A 7,500-nucleotide genomic window follows, 5' to 3' on the forward strand; every position below is an offset into this window, starting at 1 on the left:
CTCTCTCTCTCTCTCTCTCTCTCTCTCTCTCTCTCTCTTTACCCTGATATATATATATATATATATATATATATATATATATATATATATATATATATATATATATATATATATATATATATATATATATATATATATATATATATATATATATATATCTAGAATCCACTGGTCACTTATTTACCTGATAGGGAATGTATTCGTAATATTACAATGAACTTTTAATTGCATTTAATTGTGTGTATATATGGTTATATATATATATATATATATTATATATATATATATATATGAATTTTCATCACATCACCGTAATTCATATGCACACAATTAAGCTACAACTGGTTCTTTAATACCGAATTAGCTCTACCCCGGAACATACAAGAAAATATTTTAATTCCGAGGTAAAGCGAATTGGATATTAAAGGACATTTGTAGCTTAATGCATGTATACACACACACACACATATATATATATATATATATATATATATATATATATATATATATATATATATATAAATATATTGTTACGTATATAGCGGGCCTTGAGAGAGGCTAGATACGTAAACGGAAGTGATTGAGGGATTTCAAGAGGGAATTGCTTTAACTTACCGTAAACTGATAGTTATTATTAATTTCTTTAGAGGGAAGGTCGCCAGAAAACTCAGCTCGTTACTTACAGCTATTTATTTACAAAAAGGCCCGTGCTGGGCTGGAGAAAAGGTAAATGATGGCTCCACTGGAGCTGTTATAGCTGGTTTTCATACACTTGGGGTAATGCACACTTGCGGGCAGAGAGACGGCACGTGACTAATGGAATCTGGAAAAGATTCCCAGATTAAACAAGATAAAAGGAAAAATGACTTCTTGCTTTGATTAATTAATTCTCTAATACTGGGGAGAAGGAACTTTTAAGGTTTCACTGAAGTATGCAATGACTCCATTGGTCTGGGACGATCACACAAGGGGAAGCATGCGGCCATGAGGCAGTGAGAGGGAACAAAAGGATGAATTCCTTTTGTTGCTGGAAATTGAATTGGGAGAATGAGGATCAAAATTATAATAGGTGATAAGGGACTGGCAATATGTTGTTTCACAAGACGTACCTGGATGTCGTGTTCGGTGGCTCTTTGTAGAAAAGCATGGCCCCCTTTGTCTGAGGCCTGGGTCATCGGCGCGCCACTCACACCCTGGGTAGGCCTAACAGGAAGGCAGGTAATTTGACCTCTGTCCGAGATCACGTCTCGCAGCCGACTGAGACAGAACATTCAGGTGGGTTGCTTGGGGGTTGGAGGTCAGCTTAACCCCCCACGATCAAGGCAAATCCTGGAAAACAAGCATACAGCCAGCAGAGGGGTCACAGGAAAGAGAGCTTAAGGTATAGGTCTAAGAAGTACCAATCTGCCTACACCCTTCCCTTTTGAGATACGTCCCTACAGCTGATAAAAGTCTCTTTTCCCCCAACTGGGGAACTCTCTATCTCTAGCTGGCGGGTTTTGGGTTTCCCGCGTTTACTAAAAATCAGCTGATATTCTAAAGAAATGGCTGCCGTTTTCCAAATCAAATTATTTAGTTGATATTTGGGTAGACGAACGATCTATACACGTCACAGCTCCCCCTGTTAAGAAGGCATTCACTCCTTTCGGGCGTGAAGGTCTTGGCTTAATAGATTGATCGTCTCGACTACCCAGTTCTCCTACTCTAACTTGAAGTTTTTTGAGCAGCGATACGGCTGACTACAATGGCCTACCTAACTTATAGGCAAAGATGCTAAGTGTACTAACTTCATGTAGTGAGGTAATCTAGCCTAAGTAATAACTACGGGTTGTCTGTGACGACAGTCTACTCTACCCCTAGATAAGGTTACTTGAAAATTCTACTTGCTACTAACCTAATGCCCTGGTACTAAAATCATTAGCCTAACCTACTCAATACAGTTAAATGAAGACGCAATCATTCCAGAGTGTGGTACGCACAACTACAGTTCAGCGACGGAATGTTAAAATTAAAACATATGAGGTGAGGTAATGAAGCGTGAGGATGATGAGTGGTTAATTGACCAGGAGGGAAATGCAATGAGGTAATTATATTTAAGTAGGGTTAGTATTACAATGGCTAGGGGTTAGAGGGTTAGTGCTACTGGCAGAGATCAGGCTGGCTACCTTCTCTGGGTAGGTGCCAGGATCATTCTGCAAATGAATGCGACACTGTACCTCGGGCACAGGTGTCAAGGAGAGCATGTGGCTCTTTTGTTTTAATATGTTAATGATTGGTTACGTCCCTTCTTCTTCTTCTTCTTATTCCTCCAGGACCTGGCTATACCAGTCCTAGGAGTAGACGGAGGCACAGACTCTGGGGAAACGGCCAGGAAACAACGGCGGCAGGAGCAGAGGCAGTGGTAGCCTGAGGGATTTCAGGAGAACACCCTACTTTGGTATCTGCAGCAACCGTCGTAGAGGTGGAACCTACTGCAGGGGAGGCCCTCACTTCGGCTGCTGCGACAGCTGTCGTAAGGGGAAAACTCCAGGCTGACTCCTGGTCGGGCAGTTCCTGGTTTTCCAGAGGAGGTATGAAGATTAGGTCTGCCGGAGGTTCATCCTCGGGCGACAGTGGTGAGGGTGAACAGAAGACTCATGGACTTTGGGTTGGCCATGGGCTGCGGTAAGCTCCATGCCTGTTGGAGGATCCTGTAGGAGGATCCTTGGTTAGGTTAGGTGCCGGCGCTAGCTCAGGGCCAGGCGCAGAGGTCAAGTTCGGTGGTGGCTCTACGTCCAGGCTGGACGGAGCTTGGCACTGCCCAGTGCTGCCAAGTGGCACTGGCAGAGAGTTGAGGTCGACTGGACCTGTGACGGGTAACCGGAGGTGCAATACCTCTCAGCGTGCCCTTGGAAATGGGAGACAGCGGCTCCTGTCTCTTTGGAAGGCTAAACCGTGTGGAAAGAGGACATTGTCCGCTGCTGGTAGTCGGCTAGGGCACCTAGGCCAATTTGTGGAGTGCCCTATTACGTTGCAGTTTTGCAACGGAACTGTGAATGGTCAATCTCCCTCCTTGGTAACGGGAGACTGTTGGTGGACGTACTTCCTGGAGGAAGTAGAATTTCGATGGCTCCGTGCTTTGGAGTGATTTGACGTGGGGTTAGGACCCCTAGGCTTTTTGAATTGTGAGGGAGACTTCATGTCTTGCCCTAGGAGGAGGTCGTAACCTCCTGGAATGTAGCTTGCAACTGCAAGGGTACATAACTCTGGAGAAACGAGGTCTGGTGACTCTCAATTGTACGGTCGGAAGGATCAGTTTAATGTGATTGATTGCCTTCAATGGTTATCAGTTGACGTCTGTCAATATTAGCCCCTCGGGGGATTCGATCTTCCCGTATCAGGGAGATTGAGCGCCAGAGTCGTCGTAGGCTCTGACGTGGCTTGGCGGATAATGGATTTGGAGGGGTGCGACTGTTATAGGGCCCTTAGCTGGGGGTCCTAGTGAAGAAGGATGGTGACGGCCATTGCGATGGCAGGAATATGGTGGTTTGCGCACCCTCCATAGTTGGCAGACATTGTGACCCTTGCGGCCACAGTCTCGGCAGAACGTGTTCCAGAACCTCTTCCGTGGCACTGGACGGTAAGGCCGAGATGGCCCCACAGGTTGCGAATCTGTGGAGTCACCAAGGCTGGCAGTGTGCTCTGGCACAGGTGAAGAGTCCTCTCTGGCAGTGATTTGAGGTAGGGAGGTTAAGGAATCCTCCGTTGAATCACCCTCGGAAACAAGTCCGCGGTTAACTGGTGGGCTTACCTCTTCCAAAGTGGAGGAGGTAGGCGGTAAAATGGTAAGAGGCTGAGATGATGCGGAAGAAACGTCTGGCTATGACACTGGGTCAGGGCCAGGTTCACAAATAAAAGGGATGTCTGGGACATGCGGAGGCACTAGCCTCTGAATCTAAAAACGGATGATTGATTATGAGGCATGCTGCAGGGATCCGGTGCATCTGGTAGTGGGAGCTGCGTCCAGGGGAGATACGGCTTAAGTAAATCTCGGCCCAATATCACCTGATAAACATCATGAAATTGGTCAACTACGCCCAGGAGGCACAATGTGGTTTCCCTGGTCTCCTGGTCCAGAAAGGGCATTTCCACATTCAGAAGGACCGAAGGAACAGAATAGAGGTTACCGTCAATCCATTCAAACTGAATTTCTTCGTTCGTCTGGATTTTGGCACCCCTAGGCAATGCCTTTCTGGAAATAAGGGAGACCTGGGCTTCGGTGTCGGCCATGACTTGTACCCACTGATAGGCCGTAGGAGACTGTTCATCAGGCAGGGCTACATGGTAGCCTTGGAGAAGTTCACCCTGGAAGCTCTCCTCCCAAGGTAGAGACCGACTTGGGCACTGGTCGGAATCCACAGCATGCCCACGCACACAAGTGGTGCAGAACATCCGCAACCACCTCTTACCGGGAGTCCAGCTCATGGTCTGGGGCTTGGAAACTAGCAGAGAGATTGCGTCATCTAGGAGAGCTAGCTCATGCTTTCTCTCTTCTTCTCTTTCCTTTCTCTCTGCTTCTCTGGCTATCCTCTCTGCTTCTCTTTCTTTTCTCTCTACTTCTCCGGCTTTCCTCTCTGCTTCTCTTTCTTCCTTTCCCTGCTGGCGCGCAGCAGCCTGCTGCGTCTTTATCCACTGGTCAAGTGTTGGTCCAGTGTAACCAGCCTCCTTGCCCAGAGTTATGAGGGCTCCAAGCTTCTCTAGCTCTCTGGCAAAGAAGTCGCGGGAAGCAGGGGAAGACATTTCCCTTAGGCTGCAGTAGAGGCTCGGAGGAAAATGAAAATAATGGCCAGGAAAGGGTACTGAATGGAATAGGAGTGCCTACTGTGGAAAGTGGCACTCACTTGGAAATGGGTTCTGCAATGTGGTAATGAAAAGTGAAAAGACTGGGTGCTCGGTGGCACTTTGTGAATGGCACCTTCTGATGAGGTGGAAAAATCGAATGAAGTGTGCGGCGTACGTCACACTTACGGGCGTTCCCAACTTGGGAGACGTTGGAATGGGCTACCTGTAGGTCCAATACAGGTGCACGGCACTTATGAGGAGGCGTTCCTTGGGCAGCACTAGTAGTGCTGGTATTGTGGCACTTGGGGAGGCGTTCCCTGGTTGAGTGTTCCGAAGGATCACTGACCCTTGTACACGGACACACTAGTTATTTGGGCGTTCCGTAAGGACGGACACGCAGGTTTAATGGCTACCTGTACGGCCTGTACAGGTGCAATGGCCCTTATGGAGGCGTTCCTTGGAGCATTGGTATCGTGCTGGTGTGTCCCGGACACTACATGCAGTATACTTAAATATACTGAAGTGAAATGGCACTGCTCATGGCAGAGTGTAATGGTGGAGGAGAGAAAGTAAAAGGTGGGAGTACTTCAGCAGCCAGTCGATGGACAGTGTCAAGAATTAGTGGCACTGTGAAATGGTAAGACCTGACGTGCACTGGTGGTGGCCAGTCCTAAACTGGTAACGACTTCCCTGTCTGGAAGTAATGAATTTGCGTGGCACACTGTGCGAATTGTGCTTGCGGTATACGCAAGTCTTTCGTGATAAAGAAAATGAAAAGACCACTCGGGCAACGACAGGTAATGGAAATTTTAGGAATGCTCAGTCCCTCGCTGAAGTACTCGATAAATGAAATAAATAAATGCTTGCAAACTGCAATGGACACATGCGCGTACGTATCACGCTGTGTAAATGAAAGACACAAGAGACTAAAAAATAAGTTCTGCATGCTATAATTAATGGTAGATGTAGTACTCTTGGCTTCGTGAATACTGGGTTCTGGTTCTCTCTCTCTTTCTCTCTCTCTCTCTCGGCGAGGGTGAAAAATGATATATGAATGAACTCCCTTATATTTGAATTGAACTACTAATGTTAGTTTAATATGACGCAACTTGCGTTAAATGATTTACTTACGTTAACGTGAAATGAAAGAATTGCTTTGGATAACGTTTGATGAAAATGATAACGCGCTCGTTGGCGTGAACGATTTTACGTTACTAGTAGCGGCTCGCGCTTATGAAATGATTTGCGTTTTAATATGAAATTTACAAAGACGCGTTTTACGTTAACAATTCGTGCAAGTGACTCTACTTTTAAGATTTACGTTAACTTTACGTAAGGACAAGTGAAAAATGACGGTAAGGATTTTAAAACGATGTTAGCAAACAATTGTAAATGAGGTTACGTTAAGTGCGAAGTGAAATGAAACTTCGCTCAGCGCGCGAGTGAGCGATGCGAGGTGAAACACGTGAGGAGAGCTGACCAGCGCGGGCGAATCAGCTGATTCTCTGTAAATGCGAAGGCAATTTACAACACAAAATTCTACTTTCTTATTCAAGGCGAATTACGTTAATTTCTCTGGCAGAACGATAGATACTAGTACCGAGATCGATATTATTTACGTTAAAACTTCGAGACTTACGTTACTTTGCTTAAATTGTTTAGATAATGTTGAAAGAGAAAACAAACATGGCTGCCGCTGTGAGCGAAAACGAAGGCTGGTTGAGACCGCGCAGGCGCGAGTGTGCTCTAAGCTGAATTTAAGCTGAGAGGTAAGCGGTTACCAACACTTGGAATGAAAAACTAAGTTAAAAATGGATTCCCTAACATATCACAGACAAAAGAATTGTACACTTCTTTTGCCGTAACTATTAGTAAAACACTCCTAACTAGCTAGGCTTTCTAATACAGCAATAAAGCCTGGCAAAGCACTTCCTAGTTTGATCTGGTCCTTTCTGGCATCTATCTGCACACGTGTTAGTGTAAGCTCCTACGAGGACAGCACAAAGTAACAGAGAATTCGCGGGGCAAATTGTTTGCTCGCCGCTAAAATAAAGCACTGGCGCGTTCGCCGTTACAATAATAAGATTTCTACCTACGCTCTTTTGACCACTTCAACAATAAAAATACTTAAAACGTACCTCAAGCTAAAAACATTGTTATAGAATAATCATATTAATGACAATGGAACCTTACCGTTAGAGTCAGTGTGTCTTCTTTCCCTGCAAGTGTGCTTGATTTACGCTTTGTAAAATAATTTACAGTTTACGTTTTACAACGGATAACGCGATTTACAAGCTTTTTTTAAGCAAGCCCAGATTCATCCTGGCAAGGTCGCCAATGTTACGTATATAGCGGGCCTTGAGAGAGGCTAGATACGTAAATGGAAGTGATTGAGGGATTTCAAGAGGGAATTGCTTTAACTTACCGTAAACTGATAGTTATTATTAATTTCTTTAGAGGGAAGGTCGCCAGAAAACTCAGCTCGTTACTTACAGCTATTTATTTACAAAAAGGCCCATGCTGGGTTGGGAGAAAAGGTAAATGATGGCTCCACTGGGCGCTGTTGTATAGCAGGTTTTCATACACTTGGGGTAATGCACACTTGCGGGCAGAGAGACGGCACGTGAGTCATGGAATCTGGAAAAGAATCCCAGATTAAACAAGATAAAAGGAAAAATG

Source organism: Macrobrachium nipponense, chromosome 4 (assembly GCF_015104395.2).
Source record: "Macrobrachium nipponense isolate FS-2020 chromosome 4, ASM1510439v2, whole genome shotgun sequence".
NCBI classification, from domain to species: domain Eukaryota; kingdom Metazoa; phylum Arthropoda; class Malacostraca; order Decapoda; family Palaemonidae; genus Macrobrachium; species Macrobrachium nipponense.